We start from the raw sequence: 25,781 nt of genomic DNA, 5'->3' as shown, positions 1-25,781 counted from the left end.
GGCATCTTAATGTCATGTATTTATGCTTTCAAAAAAATCTATGTATCCCTTATTGATGTTGCATGTATATACCGTATTTTTCGGACTATAAGACGCACTTTTTTTCCCCCAAAGAGAGGGGGAAAATATTGGTGCGTCTTATGGTCCGAATGTTCCAATACAGACCTGCCTCCCCTTAAGAAGCGGTAGTGGAACATTCCGATCTGATTGTCGGCAATGTCCCCAGGCGTTTTACTTTCCCCGGCTCATCCTGGCTGCTTATACAAATATGAGTAGCCTAATAAGCCTGTGTCCATATAGTCACTAATGCGGAAGTGAAGAGGGAAATACTTTGCTTGCCAGCGCGAATCTCGAGTCAGCGGCTTTACAACGAGGATTACCGATACTCACAGCGGCGTCATGGGGTAAGCCTCACGCCACACAAGAGGCAGCCTGGACAGAGGGGATTAGGGAAGCTCAGGGAAGCGGACATGAGAACCCCGGGGGCACAAATAAGAACACGGGGTACAGAACACAGATATACGGACACTGGGGGGCAGCGCTATACGGACACTGGGGGGCACATATAAGGACACTGGGGGGCACAGATAAGGACACTGGGCACATATAAGGACTGGGGGGCACAGCTATAAGGACACTGGGGGGCACAGCTATAAGGACACTGGGAGGCACAGATAAGGACACTGGGCACAGCTATAAGGACATGGGCAGCTATAAGGACACTGGGCACAGCTATAAAGACATGGGCAGCTTTAAGGACACTGGGCACAGCTATAAGGACACTGGGCACAGCTATAAGGACATTGGCAGCTATAAGGACACTGGGCACAGCTATAAGGACACTGGGCACAGCTATAAGGACACTGGGCACAGCTATAAGGACACTTGGGGCACAGCTATAAGGACACTTGAGGCACAGCTATAAGGACACTTGGGGCACAGCTATAAAGACACTGGGGGCACAGCTATAAGGACACTTGAGGCACAGCTATAAGGACACTGGGGGCACAGCTATAAAGACACTGGGGGCACAGCTATAAGGACACTGGGGGCACAGCTATAAGGACACTGGGGGCACAGCTATAAGGACACTGGGGGAACAGCTATAAGGACACTGGGGGCACAGCTATAAGGACACTTGGGGCACAGCTATAAGGACACTGGGGGCACAGCTATAAAGACACTGGGGGCACAGCTATAAGGACATGGTCAGCTATAAGGACACTGGGGGCACAGCTATAAGGACATGGTCAGCTATAAGGATACTGGGCACAGCTATAAGGACACAGGGGCACATATAAGGTAACAGGGGGCAGAGATAAGGACACATCAGGCACATATAAGGACACAGGGGGCAGATATAAAGACACAGAGAGCACATATGAGGACATGGGGACAGAGAAGGCCACAAGCAGGGCAGAAGAGGACAGAAAGGAGACACAAAAAGTACAAAGGGGACACAGGGACACATAATAATTAAGGGAAAAAGAAGATCCACAAGATGCCCCTGCACCATGGATGCACCAGGTTTAGTATATATTATTTTTCCTGGTTTTTGTCCTCTAAACCTAGGTGCGTCTTATGGTCCGGAGCGTCTCATGGTCCGAAAAATACGGTAGTTTTCTGTTCCCACTTCTTGTGAGCAAGAAAGCCAAAAGCTTGCTTACTCTTATCCTTTTTACGTTAGCCAATAAATGGTATCATCCTGATTCAAAACTTCTTATTTTATGTAGCAAAGGGATTATTTAAATAATGCATAACCATTTTAATGTGAAAATCATTCATTTATTTTTTAATGTCTAAATTAGTACATACATAACTGCTCAAACTTAACTGTATGGATTCCAGAATGGAATGTTTAAAACAACTATGTTTAAAACAAGGGTTGGTTGAATAGCAGCTCCTTGTTTGATTCATTGACCATTCGATCAAATAGGTTCAAATTTTTCAGGTTGCGAATTTAATTTTTTTCCCCAAATTGCATTGAAGTCAATGGTGCTGACTTTAATGGTTAATAGTAAAGCTCCCCAAACATGCTAGAATCACTAAATTTGTTAGCCATACTCCCAAAATGTACATTTCAGTAACTACTCTTAGTAACATAAAAGAACATTTAAAAGCAATCACACTCATGCTTGTTGTGTGTAAAAACGTATACTTTCACTGCAGAGAGCAGTTAAAGATAGCTTATCTCTGTCTCATCAGCAAAGACAGAAGACACTCTTTGCCTCTGTTTTGATTCTGCTCCATCCTCCACTTCCTCCCTCCCTCCCTCTGCTGAACAAACACATCACCTTGGCAAAAGCTGAGTCACTCCGAAAGAAGGGGGGGGGGGGGGAGCGAGTGAAGGCACATGCCTCAGAAAGCTTCAGCCAACAATTTTCCATTAGCCTAACTTCAACAACTGTGTAGGGAAAATATACATTTTTATACACAGAGAATGTGTTGAATTGCTTTCAAATTTTGTTTTCTGTAACTGAGAGTAGTTACTGGAATTTTATTTTTAGGAGTATATTACCACTTTAACCACTTTAACCACTTATTACCCTAATGGACTAGAGCAATTTGCACCTGTCAGTGCTCCACCCTTTCATTTGCCAATAACTTTATCACTACTTGTTAGAATGAAATAATTTATATCTTGTTTTTTACACCACCAATTAGGCTTTCTTTGGGTGGTACATTATGATAAGAATTATTTTATTGTAAATGAATTTAACAGGAATAATAAGAAAAAAATGGAAACAATTCATTACTTCTCAGTTTTCATACATTATAGTTTTAAAATAAAATGTGCTACTGTGAATAAAACCCACATATTTCATTTGCCCATTTGTATTAATTATTACAATGTTTAAAGTAATGTCCCTGGTACAATGTATGGCAACACTATTTTATTTGTAAATAAAGGGGCATATTTTCAGTTTTGCGTCCTTTACTAATTACAAGCCCATATATGCAAATATAACTGTAATATACCCTCATGCCATACATAGTAAAAAAGCAAAGTCCCTAATGTAAATATTTATGTATATTTTTAAATGCTATCATTTTTTTCAAGTTTCTTTTTTATTTTGGTAACAATGGAGGGGGGGGGGGCAGGTGAGGGGGAAGGAGGTATTAATTTATTTTAATTTCATTTAAAAAGTGTAAGATGTAGTGTAAAATGTGTATTTTTTACTTTTGTGTGTATTTTTTTTTTTTTTACCACTAGATGTCTTCACACTCACTGTCTCTTAGAACAAGCACAGTGACAGTGTTTGTTACAACAATGATGAGTGGCCTCTTGTTAAACTTTAATTTTTTGCCTGCACCAATGACATCAAGCAGCCCGACGTCACACTGCACCACTGCACACCCATCGCTCAGCTATCCTGATCAGCCGTCGAGATCCCCGGAAGAAGAATGAAGGTAGAGGGGATCCCGGCAGCTGGCGGGAGAAGCCTGGGTCTGATTGCACTCGGAACCCAGGACCCAGGAGACCCTCGGGCTTTCCGCTTCCAGTTCCCAAAACGGAGCCCGAGCTCAGCTTGGGATTACCGCTGGGGGGGGGGCTTAAAATACCCAGCAAGTTTTGTTTTGCTTGCAATTATGGGGGCTTTGTTATTACCTAAAGTCAGCGCCTCATTGCAGTTTTGCCAAATTTGTCCAGTCAAATCATGTGTTTTTATGGGTTAGCAAGGTCTAAATTCAAACAACTATATTCTCTGTAGAGAGGTTATGCTATGTATATGCAGTGCATAGAACTTTAAAGGTTAGTCCATAGCCCTGGCAATGTAGGTATTACTGGTCATGTGACCATGAATTCTGCAAACATTAAAAATGGATATTTGCGCTACATGTTAAAGCCCCTGAATCAAGCGCACTAAAGCAAATTTTACCTTGACTTTTCCATAATGAGTCACACTTTCCATACTCTCAACTGGTTGGTTTAGCTTCCAATTCCATAGCAAATCATGGAAAGCGGGGAGTGGTGGATCTAAATGCCGATGTTTGCGCTTTCCTTGTGCAAAGGGGTGGCACTCTGCCCTCCATAAACATATCTAAGTGTCTGCATACCACCTATGCAGGCAAGTTAGGCAGCACCCACAGAACGTAAGTACGGATGAATACAACTCTGATAACAGGAGCAGTTTTGTTTTGTTGCCTGGACTCTCTTACCAGAATCTGGAGCACCAGACCCATATTGAAGCCAAAGTCGTTTGAGTGATGAAATGCTAGATGAACAGATGTTTTAAATCGCTTATTCCCAGCAATTTTCTGCTGCAAATTCTCTTCTAAAGGGAGTGACATTTGCAAGGTGATTTAACTTGAAACCACTTTTAATAGAGAGTTGATGCCAGTTACTATTCCCTATAGGAAAACATTTGCAGCACTAAATTACTTTATCTCTTGCTTTCCATTGTTTGTGTGACATGGGGCTAACACAGCAAAGGTGTACATTAGGAATTATCTAAATAATGTTGAGGTCAATTTCTATTTTATGAAATTTTACTTATGTATGAGGATGGAAACAAACTGTATCTAGAAATCAAATAATTATAATTGCTGAGTGAAATTTTAATCACAACCCTAAAGCGATAAAATGCCATAGCCTACATTCTTCTTCCAACAAAGTAATCAAGTCTGTATAGAAATAATAACCAGACACCCATATATGTTGTTGTAATTGCTTGAAAGCTTTAACAATAAATGCAGCTGGTAATAAATAGAATGTTTCTATCCCAGCAAATGTTTTTTGATTCAGTTAAATATAGTCATGCTCTGTTTGACAACAGTTGCTACTTCTGCACATATATAGAGTCAAGGCCACATTTTCTATATTCAGCTAAGAGAAACAAATAACTGTATAACAAAAGCTATAAATGTTGTGTATAGTATTAATACCTGAGATCTGTTTTCATTTAATACTGAGAGCCAGGATGTACATGGTATAATGTTCGACTCTAGAACTGTATATACCACGTAAGCAGGAAGAATAAATGCATATTTTAATGATGTATCATATGCAGATTTTGTTTGTCTGCAATAATAATTGATCAATTGCACTATATGTAAGTGTCTTGGTGTCTAATACAGTTGATGTTGGCACCACCGCTTTGCTTTCATTTGGGTGCTACCATATTGCCCATTGCAGAAATTCTGTTCCGATGATGTCAGGTATTTGATTTGGGCTCTGGGAACTGGCTATTCAAGGCAATTGTGCATTAGCTGTATCTAGTTATTTTATATATAACTATATAGCCTATATTTTCTCTATTTAACAGCCCATTGGGAGATACTGGTGTCAAAAAATAATAATAAACTAATATTAATGCAATATCAGAAAGAGTCTCGCAAATGACCCATGATAGGTTCCAGGATGACACCTCTATTTCCATGTTTAATTGGTTTAAACTAATAAAATCATAAAACCAAAGTGAGATTGAAGTCATCCCTTTATGTGGCCCTGCGCTCAATAAAAAGAATGCAGTGGAAATATATTATTTATTAAATATCATAAAAGTATCTGCATACCATACAACATCCCCAAAGTGTAAATTAAGAAAATCACAATCAAGACTGCTACCTGCACTCCCTGCACACAATGCCTCCAAACAAGTCATTAAAGTATAATATGGATTCCCAAGAAAAGACAACCCATGATAACGTCCTATACTCTGCCAGATAATGATGTATTCCTATAAGACCAGTTCATAAGACCAGTGATGAGCATGAAACCAGAATCAGAGTGTCATCCAAAACATTTTATGTTAGGTATTCCAACTGAACAATACATGAGAATATGCACTATTTGTACAGACAAGATCGCACATCTTTTCAGAAACAGGCTGACAACTTAAGAGGAAAGTTCCTGGAAAGGACCTGATATTCTAAGAGTCTGGCTAGGCTATATGATAGAGCAAAAGCTATGATATACCTTAGACAACAAACACATCTAGAAAGCAGTGGCGTAGCTATGGAGCTATGGGCCCCACTACGGGTTTTACATTGGGCCCACCAAGAACTCTATAAGTAACGCTTGATACAGCGCAATAAAACCTGCCAAGGTCTTCCACAGTATTAGAGGTGCAAGAAGGGTATGGGGAACAGTTTGTTAATGATTACCACTATTCAAAGCATCTCTAGAAGGGATTATTACCACCACAGGACCAATCAGCAAATAATACTTTGGTTGAGAAAGGGCCCCATGGGGCCCCGATGCGGTCAATACCTCTTCAACCCCTATTGCTATGCCACTGCTAGAGAGACCTTGGGGAAGCCTTAGGCTGTTTTTATTATGAAGTTTGGAGTCACCATGAAAGACTTGGACAATTGTTGGAATGTCTCTGGCACAGAAAACACATCGTTTGGTGCATTAGTCCCCCCAAAACCTAGGATTATTTTCAGAAGAGCAGAAATGTTAATAGATTAGCTGGAACGTAGTCACTTTACATAAGAGCCTATAAAAAATGGCGTTGCCTGGGGACCTATACTCATGGGCGGCACTACGCTGGGGCATTGACCCCCTCCTGGGACTCTCTGTGCCTCTTCTGAGTGCTCACCTGCTCTACTGAGCATAACATACAGAATAACATACAGCATAACAGCATAACATACAGTTAACTGTTTTGAGGCTCCATAGTGTACAGTGAACAGAATAGGGCCTGTAAAAACAGGATAATAATCCTGATTCAAAACTTCCTGTCTGTAAGATACAAGCTCTAGTTTGTAGCAATGCTTAGCTACTAAGATAAGGAAATACACACACAGTGTTTTTCTCCCTCCTGCCTCTCCCCCTCCCTCTTCTTGCTTGTAGAGTCATGAGACACAGGCTGGGGGCCTGGAATTATTTGTCTGTGATCTGTCTACACAGGAGCAGCCTGCTAGCACGTAAGGATTAAAGCATGCCAGCAAACTAGCCATGTGCATTTGTAGGTATATTTTCTTCACTAATAGCACCATCATTTGGACAATATGCTCTGCTCAAAAGCCTCTGGGTTCTGTTTGTGATGTTTATATTTGGATCCTAGCATTACTGAACTAGTTAGCCTTAATTTTATCACCTGAGTTAGGCAAAAAATATCTTAAGCTCACCATACAATCATCAATTTTGATCACTCAAACGGGCCTCACCAGCCAGCTATCGTGCCCCCTTTGTGCCCCCTCCCCCAATTTTTTTTTTTTGCCTATACTTGCAGTGTCTGTTTTCAATGCAGATGGCTTCAAATGGGTGACTAATTAACCCTCTCTGGCAATTGCAAGACTATATTGGTAATATATACCTCACTAAGCCAGTTTTATAAAGGAAAAGCGAAAGGGATATAGGATATGCTTTTCATATGCTGATTACCAGTTACTACACCCAAGGAGTAGGACTGGCATTACTTTGGGGGGAGAGGGGGGCATAGGAAGGCTGTTCTGTTTTTTGCATTCAATCAGTAAACAAAGAAAAATAATCCCAGTTCCTGGAAGCTGTACTTTACACATTATCAATAAAAGCATATTGTGTATATATGCATTCTAGTCCTTAAAGAGGAACTGTCACGAAAATCTTAAAATTTAAAACACATACAAATAAGAAATATGTTTGTTCCTGAGTAGAATGACCTATAAAATACTTCTCTTCTATGTTGCTGTCACTTACAGTAGGTAGTAGAAATCTGACATTACCGACAGGATTTGGGCAAGTCCATCTCTCCATAGGGGATTCTCAGCATGGCCTTTATTCTTTATAAAGACACTCCCTGAAAAAGATTTGTGCAAAGATGCTGGCCAGCCTCCCTGCTCAGCATACACTTTTTTGGGCAGTTGGATGAGCAGCTGCCATTCACTAAGTGCATTTTGAAAATAAAGAAATCCCTGTGAACCCCTCATGAGGAGATGGGCTAGTCTAAAACCTGTCGGTTCTGTCAGATTTCTACTACCTACTGTAAGTGACAGCAACATAGGAGAACAGTAATTTATGGCTCATTTTACTGTGGAAGAAACATACTTCTTAATTGTATAAGTTTACATATATTTTATATTTTAAGATTTTCATGACAGAAGTCCTTTAATTCATGCATGAAAGGTCATAAAACCTTCTATAAATCACAAACATTATTTTTTGCTCTTTGCTCAACCACAAACATCTGTTAATTTGTGTGCATAGTTAGTTGCTAAATTGATGCAAAACTGTTTGCTGTAATATCTTTTTGACTCAGGAAATAAAGTAAAGGCAGCAAAATCCTCAAAAAAGGAGTTAAGCAGGTGTTAATACCACCACAGATGTTTTCTGCACCAGCCATATATTTTAAAAATAAAATCAAAGTATTCTAAATTCTCTTTATGAACATAAACAATGGCAACAAAAATCCCGAAATATAATCTGAAGTCATGAAGGTCAAGGAACAATAACGATTAGAAAAAAGGCCCATAAAATAGTTTCTTAGCCTTTGATTATGTGAATAAAATGTAATTGTCCCTTAGCAGAATAAATGGCAATATGTAAATAAACTGCAGATTAGGGACCTTTCTGTCTTGTGTACTTAAGGCAAATTATACTCACTGACGTGGAAGGAGGTGTTTGAATGCATTTGTTTTCAAGGGCATTGTTGGAAACCCCATGCTGTGTTACAATACTTCATTATATAATCATACAACTATGGTGACAGTAATTTACACAATAAATAAAATCCATTTTAAAGCATCCACATCAATTGGGAAGAAATGCATTTTCCTCAATCATTTACATATTTTACATTATTGTGTTTTCAGCTCACTGCTTTCAGATTGTTGCATTCATAATGTAGCTTCACACAGGTTTGCGTAAGTTTAGAGAACAGACAATGATAATTGTCAGAATAGTTCTTTGCAAGATTTAGAACAACATTAGATGTTCTCTTCCTAATATCAAACTTTTGGATTCATAGTTTATCAAAGGTAACGGGACCAACTGACAGTTTTAGTGAAAAACGTATTAATGGCAACACATTCTTCTTGTATACACACATTGAAATGGCTTCTGTGAACATATATGCATTGGACATGGAGTTTGTTAATAAAGGCATCTTAAAGAGAATCTGTACTCTAATATTCTTACACTAAAAAGCATACCATTCTATTCCTTATTTTCTCCTGTGCCCCTCTGTGCTGTTTCTGTTACTCTCTGCTGCAGTCCTGGCTTGTAATTAACAGTTTTAGGCAGTGTTTACAAACAAACTAACCAGCTTGTGATAGGCTCACATAAGCAGAGTGTGTGAGTCATACAGAGTCTGCAGGGGGCCTGCAGAGGGTGTGTATCGCTTCTATCCAATCACAAGCAGCCCTGCACATTCCACACATTCAAGCCTTAGCCCGACAGACACGACAGAGGAAAGGAGATAAGATTTATTACAGAGACAGTGCAATTAGGAAAGGCTGCAGTAAGCCAGAGCACATTAGAACAGGCATAGGAACTTAAAGGATAGAAGAACTAAGGCTGAAAAATTTGTTACAGAGTCTCTTTAATAGAGGATTTCCATCTTGTCTTTAGCAGTAGCAAACAAGTAATATTATTACATTTGTTCTCATGTACTGCAGTGAGAAGATTACAGAGACAATTTCCGATAGTCTTTTTCATTGGGACACTGTAAGCAGAAACACAAATGTATATCATTGTAACCAAGGGTTTAAGTCGGAGAATACTCAAACCTGGTCATTCTAGGGTTCAATGCATTCACAGGTCAGGTAGGTATAATGGTAAGGAATATTATTTGTGCATTGTAATCTCAATCTTAAGGATCACATATAAAGATTTCTTTTTCCTTTCACCCAATCCCCTTCCACCAACAGAAATTGTCATTAGAAACATGGGTAATATGAGTTAGTAATATACGATAGGTAAGAAGGCATGAACAACCTTGGCCTACACTAACAAAGAAGACCTATTTCTTATATTCAGGTGAGGTAAGATAGTGGGATGTAGATAGCAAGCTGCTCCAGTCAGAGCTCATTCAAGCTTCTGCTTAGATGTTACTCCAGGGGTAATCAAGCCATAGGTTCCAAACACCTGAAAATCTGGGAGTTTGGGCCTTATGCACTAAACTCCTGTAAAGTTGCCAAGCGCAGGGGGAGCACCAGCCATTAACCCTTAGCTCCAAGTGCATTGCCACGGTAACCCATGTTGTTATGGTCCCCTGACGGAGCAGTGCTTTTCAGCGCTGCTAGATTTGGGCGCAGCCAGTGCCGCCATAGACTATAATGGCAATCAGTCTATAGAGGCGCTCAGTGAGTAACGTCGGCTCCGTCAGAAGACGGAGCCGAAGTTGCTTAAAAAAACACAATAATTCAGCTTCCAGCAATCGCTGGAAGCCGAATTATTTCATTCCCCCACTATCCATGGTGGCCTGGAGGGGGAATAGTAATTAAAACGGCCCGGACTTGTGCAAAAAGCAGGATCAGCCATATACTGCTGTATCCTGCGCCCAAGTCTACCGACGCCGATTTCAAATGTACTCTCCCCTGATGCTGGTTGGTATTCACATATTTCTGATCTCCCTCACCATCTGTCCCTACATTAAATTCTTCTGATAAAAATTAGCAACAATGTATACTCAGATAGCAGACAGGAACCTTAAGAATAGCTCATAGAAGCTTAAACTGGATCGCATCGTCTTATTTCAGGTATCAGAATTGGTGCATTATGGGACATTCCCACCAAATACACCAAATATTTCCAGTTGCATTTCACCCTCCATGTCCACGTTTCCTTATTGATCTTGTCATATATTGATTAGTGAGCTGGGTCTATATGGGCTCTGTGTAACAGCTTAGCAGATGTTTTCAGTTAGCAGGGCGTTGCAAGTTCAATGCCATGCCTAATCCACTACTGATAGGAAGGAATTTTTTTATTTGGAGAGTGTGGTGTAAATGGCCTTGACTGGTGACTCTAAATTTGTGGAGTTCTTAATTCAGAGGATGTTTTCTATAACGTAGTCAGTAAATAGGCTTCCAGTTTCATTGATGGTTTCAGTGTGTAAGCCTCCCACAGTTAATTGTGCAAGTTAAGGATAATTCATAATTATGGAGGAAAATTTGGGATACCCAAGACACCCACATCTTTCTTCTTCTGTACATCATTACTGAATACACCTGTTGACCTTTTGGAATGCTTGGAGTTGTAAGGTATTAATGGGAAACATTAAAAGACCTACAATGATACAGTATTGTCATAGATTGGACGATCATTCTGACTGAATTTATTCTTCTACTTAACCACTTCCCGACCGCCTAACGCACAGGGGCGGCCGGGAAGTGGAGCCCTTAAGGACCGGCTCACCCACAGAGGCGGCGGTCCATTTAAGGGCATGAGCGGAGCGATCGCGTCGCTATACGGAAGCGCCGGCGGGATGTTAACCCCGCGATCGCCGCATACAAAGTGTATAATACACTTTGTAATGTTTACAAAGTGTATTATACAGGCTGCCTCCTGCCCTGGTGGTCCCAGTGTCCGAGGGACCACCAGGGCAGGCTGCAGCCACCCTAGTCTGCACCAAGCACACTGATTCCCCCCCCGCCCCAGATCGCCCACAGCACCCCTCAGACCCCCCCCTGCCCACCCCCCAGACCCCTGTTTGCACCCAATCACCCCCCTAATCACCCATCAATCACTTCCTGTCACTATCTGTCAACGCTATTTTTTTTATCTCCCCCCCTGCCCACTGCCCCCTCCTGATCACCCCCCACCCCTCAGATTCTCCCCAGACCCCCCCCTGTGTACTGTATGCATCTATCCCCCCTGATCACCTTTCAATCACCTGTCAATCACCTGTCAATCACCTGTCAATCACCCGTCAATCACCCCCTGTCACTGCCACCCATCAATCAGCCCCTAACCTGCCCCTTGCGGGCAATCTGATCACCCACACCAATAGATCGCCCGCAGATCCAACATCAGATCACCACCCAAACGCAGGTGTTTACATCTATTCTCTCCTCTAAACACCCACTAATTACCCATCAATCACCCATCAATCACCCCCTATCACCACCTGTCACTGTTACCCATCAGATCAGACCCTAATCTGCCCCTTGCGGGCACCCAATCACCCGCCTACATGCTCAGATTGCCCTCAGACCCCCCCTTATCAATTCGCCAGTGCAATATTTACATCTGTTCTTGGCTGTAATAACCCACTGATCACCTGTCAATCACCTGTCAATCACCCATCAATCACCCCCTGTCACTGCCACCCATCAATCACCCCCTGTCACTGCCACCCATCAATCAGCCCCTAACCTGCCCCTTGCGGGCAATCTGATCACCCACCCACACCAATAGATCGCCCGCAGATCCGACATCAGATCACCACCCAAACGCAGTGTTTACATCTATTCTCTCCTCTAAACACCCACTAATTACCCATCAATCACCCCCTATCACCACCTGTCACTGTTACCCATCAGATCAGACCCTAATCTGCCCCTTGCGGGCACCCAATCACCCGCCTACACGCTCAGATTGCCCTCAGACCCCGCCCTTATCAATTCGCCAGGGCATTATTTACATCTGTCCTTCCCTGTAATAACCCACTGATCACCTGTCAATCACCCATCAATCACCCCCTGTCACTGCCACCCATCAATCAGCCCCTAACCTGCCGCTTGCGGGCAATCTGATCACCCACCCACACCAATAGATCGCCCGCAGATTCGACATCAGATCACCACCCAAGCGCAGTGTTTACATCTATTGTCTCCTCTAAACACCCACTAATTACCCACTAATTACCCATCAATCACCCCCTATCACCACCTGTCACTGTTACCCATCAGATCAGACCCTAATTTGCCCCTTGCGGGCACCCAATCACCCGCCTACACGCTCAGATTGCCCTCAGACCCCCCCTTATCAATTCGCCAGTGCATTAGTTACATCTGTTCTTCCCTGTAATAACCCACTGATCACCTGTCAATCACCTGTCAATCACCCATCAATCACCCCCTGTCACTGCCACCCATCAATCACCCCCTGGCACTGCCACCCATCAATCACCCCCTGTCACTGCCACTTATCAATCAGCCCCTAACCTGCCCCTTGCGGGCAATCTGATCACCCACCCACACCAATAGTTCGCCCGCAGATCCGACGTCAGATCACCTCCCAAGGGCAGTGTTTATATCTGTTCTCTACCCTAAACACCCACCTGTTACCCATCAATCACCCCCTGTCACTGCTACCTATCAGATTAGACCCCTATCTGCCCCTAGGGCACTCAATCACCCGCCCACACCCTCAGAATGCCCTCAGGCCCCAGCCCTGATCACCTCGCCAGTGCATTGCTTGCATCTATTCCCCCCTCTAATCACACCTTGAGACACCCATCAATCACCTCCTGTCACCCCCTAGCACACCTACCCATCAGATCAGGCCCTAATTTGCCCTGTGTGGGCTCCTGATCACTCGGCCAAACCCTCAGATCCCCCTCAGACCCCCTTCCGATCACCTCCCCAGTGCATTGATTGCATCTATTTTCACCTCTAACCACCCCCTGAGACACCCATCAATCACCTCCTGTCACCCCCCCTAGCACTCCTATCCATCAGATCAGGCCCAATACAACCTGTCATCTAAAAGGCCACCCTGCATATGACCGGTTCCACAAAATTCGCCCCCTCATAGACCACCTGTCATCAAAATTTGCAGATGCTTATACCCCTGAACAGTCATTTTGAGACATTTGGTTTCCAGACTACTCACGGCTTTGGGCCCGTAAAATGCCAGGGCGGAATAGGAACCCCAGAAACGGACCCCATTTTAGAAAAAAGACACCCCACTGTATTCTGTTAGGTGTATGACGAGTTCATAGAAGATTTTATTTTTTGTCAAAAGTTAGCGGAAATTGATTTTTTTTTTCACAAAGTGTCATTTTTCACTAACTTGTGACAAAAAATAAAATCTTCTATGAACTCGCCATACACCTAACGGAATACCTTGGGGTGTCTTCTTTCTAAAATGGGGTCACTTGTGGGGTTCCTATACTGCTCTGGCATTTTAGGGGCCCTAAACCGTGAGGAGTAGTCTAGAAAACAAATGCCTCAAAATGACCTGTGATTAGGACGTTGGGCCCCTTAGCGCACCTAGGCTGCAAAAAAGTGTCACACATGTGGTATCGCCGTACTCAGGAGAAGTAGTATAATGTGTTTTGGGGTGTATTTTTACACATACCCATGCTGGGTGGGAGAAATCTCTCTGTAAATGGACAATTGTGTGTGAAAAAAAATCAAACAATTGTCATTTACAGAGGTATTTCTCCCACCCAGCATGGGCATGTGTAAAAATACACCCCAAAACACATTGTACTACTTCTCCCGAGTACGGCGATACCACATGTGTGGCACTTTTTTGCACTCTAACTGCGCTAAAGGGCCCAAAGTCCAATGAGTACCTTTAGGATTTCACAGGTCATTTTGAGAAATTTTGTTTCAAGACTACTCCTCACGGTTTAGGGCCCCTAAAATGCCAGGACAGTATAGGAACCCCACAAATGACTCCATTTTAGAAAGAAGACACCCCAAGGTATTCTGTTAGTAGTACGGTGAGTTCATAGAAGATTTTATTTTTTGTCACAAGTTAGCGGAAATTGATTTTTATTGGTTTTTTTCACAAAGTGTCATTTTCCGCTAACTTGTGACAAAAAATAAAATCTTCTATGAACTCACCGTACTACTAACCGAATACCTTGGGGTGTCTTCTTTCTAAAATGGGGTCATTTGTGGGGTTCCTATACTGTCCTGGCATTTTATGGGCCCTAAACCGTGAGGAGTAGTCTTGAAACGAAATTTCTCAAAATGACCTGTGAAATCCTAAAGGTACTCATTGGACTTTGGGCCCTTTAGCGCAGTTAGAGTGCAAAAAAGTGCCACACATGTGGTATCGCCGTACTCGGGAGAAGTATTACAATGTGTTTTGGGGTGTATTTTTACACATACCCATGCTGAGTGGGAGAAAGATCTCTGTAAATGGACAATTGTGTGTAAAAAAAATTAACAAATTGTCATTTACAGAGATATTTCTCCCACCCAGCATGGGTATGTTTAAAAATACACCCCAAAACACATTATACTACTTCTTCTGAGTACGGCAATACCACATGTGTGGCACTTTTTTGCAGCCTAACTGCGCTAAGGGGTCCAAAGTCCAATGAGCACCTTTAGGCTTTACAGGGGTGCTTACAATTTAGCACCTCCCAAAATGTCAGGACAGTAAACACACCCCACAAATGTCCCCATTTTGGAAAGTAGACCTTTCAAGGTATTCAGAGAGGGGCATGGTGAGTCCGTGGCAGATTTTATTTTTTTTGTCACAAGTTAGAAGAAATGGAAACTTTTTTTTTTGTCACAAAGTGTCATTTTCCGCTTACTTGTGACAAAAAATAATATCTTCTATGAACTCACTATGCCTCTCAGTGAATACTTTGGGATGTCTTCTTTCCAAAATGGGGTCATTTGGGGGGTATTTATACTATCCTGGAATTCTAGCCCCTCATGAAACATGACAGGGGGTCAGAAAAGTCATAGATGCTTGAAAATGGAAAAATTCACTTTTTGCACCATAGTTTGTAAACGCTATAACTTTTACCCAAACCAATAAATATACACTGAATGGGTTTTTTTTTATCCAAAACAAGTTTGTCTACATTTTTCGCGCTGCATGTATACAGAAATTTTACTTTATTTGAAAAATGTCAGCACAGAAAGTTAAAAAAATCATTTTTTTTGCCAAAATTCATGTTTTTTTTGATGAATATAATAAAAAGTAAAAATCGCAGGAGCAATCAAATAGCACCAAAACAAAGCTTTATTAGTGACAAGAAAAGGAGCCAAAATTCATTTAGGTGGTAGGTTGTATGAGCGAGCAATAAACCGTGAAAGCTGCAGTGGTCTGAATGGAAAAAAAGTGGCCGGTCCTTAAGGGGTAGAAAGCCCTAGGTCCTCAAGTGGTTAAATATAATGTTTCAATTTCCTATATAAACCTGGGTAGATGACCCAGTAACATTCAATGAATTTGGCAGGGATGTTGTCTCTAAGTTCAGATAGCTTTATTTTTCTCAATAAATTATAACATTCTGATGAAAGCAGCTATTTTTTTCCATTTGTAATTGTAATGGGAAGAGCTATCATTTTTTTGTTGCATAATAAATGTGAAGCAAGGGAGAACCTATCCAGTACTTTGAGAATGCGTAGTAGTGGGACGTGCACGTCTGAGACAGTGAGCATCAGCTTGTCTGTGAATATGAAGCACTTGAAATGTAGCACCTGCATTTTATCCCACTTAATTAAAATATTTGTTCTGATTTCTTAGAATGGCTCAAATGACAAAGCAAATAGAAAGTAAGACAAAATGCATCTCTGTCTTGTGCCTTTCACTTTCTTGATCAGAAGGGTGTCCCATAACTGCAGTATTCATTGTTGGGTTTGAATAGAGGGCTAAAAAATAGCTAAGAAATACAGCTAAGACACAGAACATTAGTAGCACAGATATGAGTCTCATATTGTTTCCAGTGCAGGAAGAGTTAAGAAACTTCAGTTGTTATCTAGGCAAAAGCGCTTCTCTGAGGTCTCTCTGACTAATTTAGTCAGAGAGCAATGCTATTTTATTAAGCACTTATATATCAAACAAACAATGAAAGACAACTTCAGATAAGATTTTACTGCAGAGAAGTTCAAAGGGTCATCAGTTCTACTTTGTTTCATAGTTTAAAATGCAGAGTAAAGTTTTAAACTGCAAATATTAGAGAATGATGCAATATTATAAAAATATGAGACTCTTTTCTTTGCTACTAATGTTCCATTAATTATCCTTACTATACATACAAGTCATTATCTCATAAGTTTTTTTTCACTTTAGGGTCACTTTAAGGAGTTGAATGCCTACTCTAGATCTATAAAGAGTACAGTACAGTATTACCAGTATCTTCTTTTGAAAGAGTAGTTGAAGATGTTCAGAATTCTGAAAATGTTACCCAGTCTCTGTTTATTATGGATGTAATCTTAACCACTTCCGGATACCGGGTGGTTTGGCTGATCTGTGCTGCGGGGGCTCTTCAGCCCGCAGCACAGATCAGAAATCGTGCAGGGCGATCAGACTTCCCCCCTTTTTTCCCCACTAGGGGGATGTCCTGCTGGGGGGGTCTGATCGCCGCCGCGCTGCTGTGCCTAGCGGGGGGGGGCTCCTCAAAGCCCCCCTCCGCAGCGCTAGTCCTCCCTCTGCCGCCTTCCCTCCCTCTCCCGTCCCCTGTGTGCGGCGCAGGACGGAAAGCCGTCCTGCGCCGGATAGGATAGGCTTTAGCCTATCAGATGCCGGCGATCCCCGGCCAATCAGAGGCCGGGGATCGCCGATCTCCGTCACGGCGCCGTATGTATGTAAACAGCGGGGAAGATCTTCCCCGCCTGTTTACATTTACCCTGCGAGCCACGATCGGAGGCTCGCAGGGTGTTCACGGAGACACCCTCCGTGAACTGACATGGAACGGCCGCTCATTCGAGCGGCCGTTTCCATGGAAACCGCTTCAGGATTCAGGGGCGTACATATGCGTACGCAGAATCCTGAAGTGGTTAATGGTCAGGGAACAAACAGCATGATGTTTCAATGTTTGTGTAGTTTTCCTTGCACATTCTGATTTCCTCCCTCTTTGACAAACACTGGTAGATTAATTGTTTACTGAATAGAGCTAGAATATAATAGGAACATTAGATTCTAAGATCCTTAAAGGGACAATTGTTTATTGTGCTCTATAGAGGGGTGGGATTCAGTGAAGCACAAGGCATTTCCATTAAAGAATTGTGCATTGCTCCACTCCCCATGGGATTCTTTGTTGTGGATCTGTATATGCAAGGTTAATAATGCACACATAGGTGTACTTTAAAACTATTAGTATCAGTCCTATTCCAAAGCTTTTGTTCCTTCTACTGAAATACAGAACTCTAATACCCAATGAAGATTTTTTTTCCTGCAGCCAAGAAAAAAAAATACCCATCATTGTGTCCATCCTATCAACACTTAGGCCCGGTTCACACTTGCGGTTGTCTGCCAAACGGACCGGATGACCTGACCGGATCCGGACCGGATCCGGATCGGAACCGTACGGTTCTGATCCGGATCCGATCCGGATCCGGTCAGGTTGCATCAGGTGTCCATCAGGATGCGATCCGGATCCGTTTGGCAGAAGTAACGTTAAACACCAAAAAAAAGTTGGGGTCTGGGAGGTCAGCAGAAGGGGGACCTGTGGAATCAGGCCCTCTGCTGTTTAGCACTCACCTCCACCTGCGACATGCTGCCAACATCTCCGGATCCGGATCCAGCTGTGCTGCTCCACTCCAAAATGCTTGCCCATGTGTCCCCAGCCAATATCGCCGCAAAAATCCGCATAGGAAGTGGGGTAGAACATCCGGATTTCTCAGCCAGTGTGTTGTGCGGCCTCCGGTTCCCATTTGTTTGTATTGGCCGGATGGTGCAGTCCGGCTCCGCCCCGGATACGGCTGCCGGAGGGGCCGGATGAAAAAATAGCGCATGTTGGAACGGAGGCCGGAGTCCGGATCCGGCCCGGATCCGGTCCGGCTCCGGTTCTGCAGAACGGACCCATGTGAACGGACGCATAGGCTTTAATTGCTATGCCGTGCGTCCGTTCCGTCCGTTCTGCAGGCGGTGCGGCTCCGGCACGGCGATTCCGGAGGGCCACCGCTAATGTGAACCGGGCCTTAAACGCTGCTGAAGGTCATGTCTCCAAACTATGTAACAATAAATATATAAGAATAAAAGCTAAGGCAGGTGATCTGGAGACAATGTACTTGTTTAGCTCAGCCATGGTAAGTTTGTTGTTTTTATCATAGTAGGAATAGCAGGAAAGGGAATAATGTTATTGTAAAGAAAGAATTTTTATGAAAATAACCATATCAAGATGATGCAGCTCACAGTTGTCACAGATTCTGTCAGATTCTGATCAGTATAACTGTTGATTGTCAGAGTTCAGCTATACAGAACATGCAGCCTCTCACTGATGGTGCAGACAGGTTCTTCATGCATTCCCTAGCTGATTTTCCTCAGATTAAAAAAAAGCTTCTTTTCCTTCAGTAAAGCTGCCGAACATTGAGAAAGAACCTCTGGTCTATTGAAGTGCTTCCTGCCTTTGACCATTCAAGTGCCCAGCAGAAAATAATTGCAGAAATTAGGTACTATTGGAATGAGTCAAATCATGATATTAGTCTGATTTGAAGTTCCTGGCATGCAACACAGAGGAAGTTGTTGGTTCCCACTACCTCAGAAGTGTATCATCAAGATGGCATTGTTAAGCTGACCACACCCACAGGCAGATTAAGTTATTCAGTTCGACATTCAAGCAGACAAGCCATGTAACTGAAATTCAAATGATGCAAAAGCTGCATATTTCTCATGGAAATTTGATAACACATACTGATGTTGGCCTTGATAAAGAACTGTTATGTATTTCTTTATTGATCACCACTTGCTTGTAATCAAATTAACAAGGTGGATATTTTAATCACTACATTTGAATGATTGTAGTTCAATGTTGTTAGGATCAGTTTAAGGGAACTGGTGCAAAAGGATGATTTTAGGGAGGATTCCCATGAAGTAGGGCTTTTGGCACATGGCACAGGCCATGTAGTTCCTGAGTTGAGCATCGCTATAGCATTAGTGCTATAGTCCGCAGTCCACGCATATGTAATTTGGGGTTCTGGTGATCACTCCAAGTTTCTTCGACTCAAATAGTGTTTACACTGCTGGGAATTTCAGCGGCAGCAGGGTGAGCTGTCAGTTCACCCTATGCTTAACTCACTGTCCCCGTATACATACATGTGTGGATTCCCATTGGTCTGTTAAAGGACCAATGGCGAGCCCTGGCAGCACTTTTAAAGATGCTTTGCCAGGGCTTGCTATACTAAAGAGAAACCATAGCCAAAAATTGAACTTCATCCCAATCGGTAGTTGATACCCCTTTTACACGAGAAATCTATTCCTTTTCTCAAACGGATCATCAGGGGGCTCTGTATGGCTGATTTTGTGGTGAAACTCCTCCCACAAATGATGTCAGCACCTCACAGCACTGAGGTACTGACATCACGCTGTGGGAGCCTTTCTGCATTGTGGGAAATAAAAGCTGTTTACAACTGCCAAAAAAATAGCAAGCAGCATCTACTTCCAGTGACATCACTTGCCAGCAGTAAAAATGTCAACATGTGATCAATGTCATAATGTAAATCAGTGAGAGGAAAGATTTTACAATGAGTAAACACTGACTAAAGCATTTATACACAATTATTGTAGAAATTAAGCACTTTTTTATTACATTATTTTCACTGGAGTTCCTCTTTAAATATATCAAGTGCCAGGGATCGTCAATCAAAGTATCTAGACTATATTGGCATGGGACCTATCTGAGGATATTGGCATAGGGACATTAAAGGTAAGTATTCATGGTTAATTAAGAATAATAAAGGACCTTTCTTGCGCTGGCATTTTTATTTAATTTTTTAACTCTTTGTGGAATTGGATAAAGGGGTATAGCATCCCTATACTTATCTATTTTGCTATCTTAGGTTTACAAAACTAAAAACGATTGCATACTATATGATTATTCTAAACTATATACTAAATATGATTTATTCATTTCAATGAGGCAATCTTTGCCATAATCAGATGGCTACCAAATAACAATCAATTGTGACAATAAAGATACAATTTAAGAATATAATAAATATATAACATAAATGTAATTTATTCTCCAAGCCGTTTACATTCTAACTCAAGCAGAAATGTAGGAGCCAAGTCCACTTCATTTTACCTCCTAAAGTGGCTACACTATAAAAATTGTAGAATATTAGTTGCTCTTTTGAAAGGTCTTAATCTCTCCTGAGAAGTCCAGCTTTGGTGCCTTTTCTTTTAAAGTGATTTATATTCAGATATTCTTTGATCAGTGCTATTTCTTCAGTTTGAAACACCTGCTGTGGATTAGCATGAGTAACACAGAGGTAATTTCAATTTATGCAGGTGGGGAAGTTCAATCAAGTCATTGGAGCATGGAGAGCTTTTGTTGTTTATTCTAATCGCAATGAGAATTCACATGCTGGATAAAACATACATCAACAGTTTAGCTAGAAAAGTATGACATTCTTTGATTTATAAATGCATTCAGTTATTTCAGCGGGCAGAAAATGTATGAGCATGTGTAGATATCTTGCATTGTTCCAGATCTTCACGTGTGAACAGACCCAGTACAAGTGGTTATGTGAGTAGTGGTTAAATTGCTCAAAGTTAGAGGTGAGCATCACATTTTGTGTACTGCAAAGCTTGATTTCACCATGTGTAGTTGTATAGAGCTTAGAAGCTTGTATGCAGTGTGAGTTATATTTCAGTTTAAAATAATGTTTCAGAAAAACAGCTATTTTTCTAAGTGCTGTCTGAATAATTCAATCAACCTTTCCCTATTGATCCACCAGTATGTACTGCATATAAAGTATCGTGCAGCAGTGAAGTGCAGAGCCATGTTCTCCTTTGATCAACCCTCCTCCTCCAAATCAGCATCAATAAATGTAATGGAAGATTGGGGAATTCACTAGCCTATCATTGGTCTATGAAAGTTATCTAGTGTAAAAAAACACCTAGTGACTTTCTGCTAATGATAGACTAGAGCCTAGCTAATATGCTACCAGCATCCATGGAGAACCAGAACCACTAAAACCTTATAAAAAGCCTCAAGGCACCTAAATGCTCCCTCTACCAGTGGAGAGACAAAATTTTGCATCAAAATTTCGCACCAAAATTCGCAATTTTGCATCGTAATGTCAGGGAAAATCGTAATTAATTTTGTATGTAATAGTAATATTTCATAATTTTGCATAATTTTCTGCATAATTTTCGCGAAGTTTTGCAAAATTTTGTGCTGACTTTAGTGGTATATAGCAAAGCCCCCATACATGTTATTGACACCAAAATTGCTACATATGTTAAGGAGACTATTGGGTACAAGTCAAAAAAAGAATTTTTTTAAAAAGACCTTATAGTTTTTGAGAAAATCGATTTTAAAATGCAAAGAAAAATGTTTTTAAATTGTCATTTTTCTTAGTTGAAAAAACATTTTTTCTTTGAATTTTTAAAATTGGTTTTCTCAAAAACTACAAGGGTCTTTTTGGAAAATTATTTTTTGCTTGGACCCACTATTCTCCTTAACATAAGTAGCAATTTTGGTGTCAATAGCATGTATGGGGGCTTTGTTATTCACTGCTAAGTTTGGCACAAAATACACGAAAATTACACGAAATTTTATGTAAAACTACGAATGACTATACGAAATCAATTGCATGTACAAATCGTAAGGAAATTGCGAAAATGTACGTGAAAATTTGCGTAATCATAATTAGCTGATTATGATCATCACTGCCCTCTACTAAAAATAAAAAAAAACATTAACAAAGCTATGCTTCCTGCAACTTTGCCTTCTTAAAACATATCTGAAGGGAGAGGGATATGGAGGCTGACATATTTATTTCCTTTTAAGCAATGCAAATTGCCTCCCTGCCTGTCCTGCTGATCATCGGTCTCTAATATCTTTAACCATCGAGACATCAAACAGGGATCCGCACAACCATCTGCTGCTCACTCAGATATTTAAAGCGGAATATAACCCTGCATTTCAACTTTGCTCTAAAACATTATTTACAGCATATTATATGCAACCAGCATTTTTTTTTTACTAGACCAGCATTGGAAGGGTTAAACACAGAGGTTTAAAGTTCCGTGGAGAGATATGCAGAAGTTCAGATAAATACATTTAACTAAATAGAATGTAACAAGTGATAAATGTTACACACTCTTTGGCTGTCCTCCAGCTCTTTCTCAGTCAGAGAGAGTGAGTCACATACCACACTTATGCGTCTGCAGTTCTCTCCAGGAACTTTAAAGCTCTGTGTAACCCTTCCAATGCTGGTCTAGTAAAAAAAAAAATGCTGGTTGCATATAATATACTGTAAATAATGTTTTAGAGCAAAATTGAAATGCAGGGTTATATTCCGCTTTAAGTCAAAATCAATAGGCAGATGCACAAATGAGAACACTAACACGTTTCACACCCCCAACAGGTGCTTACTTATAGGGCCTTTTTTGGGATAAAATCTCTGAGTAAGCAAGGGTTAACTTGTGCCGATCCTTGTTTGATGTACATATGGCTGAGGTGGACAGCCCACCCTTGATGCTACACACCTCTCCAGGCTAAATCCAGTTGTAGGTTCAGATGGAGCAACTTGTTTTGCACTACCTTTAGGGCTAGTTCACAATGCTAAGTTGTGTTGCAGAATAATTCTGCGTTGTAATGGAACACGTTATTCTAACTCGATGCATGCAGGCTTTGTATTAAAGTCTCTGTCCAGTCTCTATTGCAGTTCACACTCTTTATAATGCATGTGTTACACAATTGACTGCAGTAAATCCAGCCTTAACCATAGACCATGAACAAACATGCAGATCAGATGTTTTTGATTGAAGACTGCCTGGATTAGTCACATGCGTGTTCCAAGTGTGTGATTCAGACACTAGTGATGCCAGAAAGATCGGCAGGATCTGCTAGGTAGGCAACTGTTGTTGTTTAAAAGGAAATATATTTGGACCATCTATATGCCTCTCACTTCAGGTGTGCTTTAAAGAAGGTGCAAATATTCAGGTTCACAGACCTGGTTTACCATAGGGCACTGTAGGCACATGCCTACAGGCTCCTATGATGATGGAAAGGCGGCTCACTCCCTTCCCTGAGTGCCCCTCATCCTCCTTCCCTATGCAGAGTCCTAATGAGACTATAAATGAGAGGTTACTCATCCAGCTCTCGGCATTCCACCAACGAGATCTCCCTTCAGTCAGTGGCACCTCTAGCTACCTAATACTGAGGGTACTTCTGGCTACCTAATGCTAAGGGACACCTGTAGCTGCCTGTGACAGAGAAGGGAAGTAAGGGAGAAGTGACAGCTGGGACAGCCAGCACACTTGTGGTGCAGTTTGGTGGATGTTTGTAGGTTCATGAAGGGCGAAGTCTAAGGTGCCAGGACATCTGTGCCTATAGGCTCTTGTGAGGTAAATCCAAGCCTGGGTTCACAAGAGCAACAAGGTACTCCGACAATGCACCACTTGGGTTCATTAATGAAAGAAAATAATTCCCTTTATATCCCTGAAATAAACAGGAATACATACAGAGCTGCTGTTGTACAGCAAGCCTATAACCTATTACTGTAACAAAGCCATATAATTCAGTTCACAGGAAGCCATTTCAGGCTATGTTAACCTTTATCAGTTCTAGGTGTGGATTAATATGGCCTTGTGGGTAGAGCCTGCAAGGCAGGAGTGCCACAAAGCAGCCAGTTAAAGGGAACCTAAACTGAGAGGGATATGGATGTTTCCTTTTAAACAATACCAGTTGCCTGGCAGTAGGGGTTGAATCACACACCTGAAACAAGCATGCAGCTAATCCAGTCTGACTTCAGTCAGAGCGTCTGATCTGCATGCTTGTTGATGGGCTGTGGCTAAAAGTATTAGAGACACAGGATCAGCATGAGAGCCAGGCAACAGTATTATTTTAAAAGGAAAAATTCATATCCTTCTCAGTTTAGGTTCCCTTTAACCCATGGACAAGCAGAAGCACTAAGCTACTGTAAAACACTGAAAGAAACCCAAACACCTGTACTAAAAAAGCTATGCCCAAAATAATTCCACCTTTGCAAGACAGAATGGCCCTTAGCCAATTAACTTTTCTCCTGAGTTTTCCCCTGTTAAGATAATTTTTTGTCTGATCTACAAGAATAACTTTTCAACACTTAGGAACCAAAAAAAGTATTATAAAAAGTGGGTAAAAATATAACATCAAACTTATATTGAGTAATTTCTTGCTTTGTGGGAGCTTTATATCTATTTTATTGATAATGTTTGAAAACATCTCTATGGAGAAAAATCAGGAGAAAGGTCAATAGGATATTTCTCAGTTTATTTACAATGTACTATGAATAAGAGGCTTGGGTCTCCAAATTACTTAAAGGACAACTGAAGTGAGATGGATATGGAGGCTGTCATATTTATTTCATTTTAAGCAATACCATTTGCCTGGCAGTTCTGCTGATCTATTTAGCTGCAGTAGTGTCTAAATATCCATAAACAAGCATGCAGCTAATCTAGTCAGATCTGACAATATTGCCAGAAACACCTGGTTCAGAGTCTATGGTTAAAAGTATTGGGGGCAGAGGCAGTGCTGGTCGTAATGGAGAAAGCTACGATTACGGATCATTACGCGTAATTTTACGCTATTACGCATTACGAAATTACGCTTACGGCATAGACATTCAATTTCGGTACATGTCTATAATTACGCATAGCACTTATGCAATTACGCGTAAGTATACCGTAATTCAGGTTATTACGTTATAGGTTTACGCGTAAAATCCTACTAGCAATTAATGCGTAAGGTCATGCTGCCAAGCGGAAAAGTTGACGCATGGATCAATGTTAGGTAGCTGCCGACTTTAAGGGTTAATAGCAAAGCCCCCTTAAGTGCTAAGAGCCTCAAATTTGGAGAATATATTAAGGAGATCAGAAGGAATAAGAGGAAATTTTTTTTTTCAAAAAGACCTTATAGTTTTTGAGAAAATCGATGTTAAAGTTTCAAAGGAAAAATATATACATTTAAAAACCCGCCGACTTTAACGGTTAATAGCAAAGCCTGCTTAAAATTTAGGAACACCAAATTCACAGGGTATATTAAGGGGATCAGTGGGAATAAGAGGAAAAA

The 25,781-nt window shown here is 41.4% G+C and overlaps 1 protein-coding gene across 3 annotated transcripts in view; it reads left to right on the top strand.

The window, feature by feature from the left end:
• The window catches only part of TAFA2 (TAFA chemokine like family member 2), a 286,327-nt gene that overhangs the window by 171,904 nt on the left and 88,642 nt on the right, over nt 1-25,781 (top strand). The window contains exon 1 of one of the 3 annotated variants that reach the window (XM_068272742.1): nt 21,259-21,280. The exons of the other annotated variants lie outside the window; for them this stretch is intronic. The gene's annotated coding sequence lies outside the window, so the exon portion shown is untranslated. Of the gene's footprint in view, nt 1-21,258; nt 21,281-25,781 lie in introns of those variants that run through there. 3 annotated transcript variants of the gene reach the window in all.

This window comes from Hyperolius riggenbachi, chromosome 3 (assembly GCF_040937935.1).
Source record: "Hyperolius riggenbachi isolate aHypRig1 chromosome 3, aHypRig1.pri, whole genome shotgun sequence".
Lineage (NCBI taxonomy): Eukaryota > Metazoa > Chordata > Amphibia > Anura > Hyperoliidae > Hyperolius > Hyperolius riggenbachi.
This window is presented reverse-complemented; position numbering and strand designations above follow the sequence as displayed.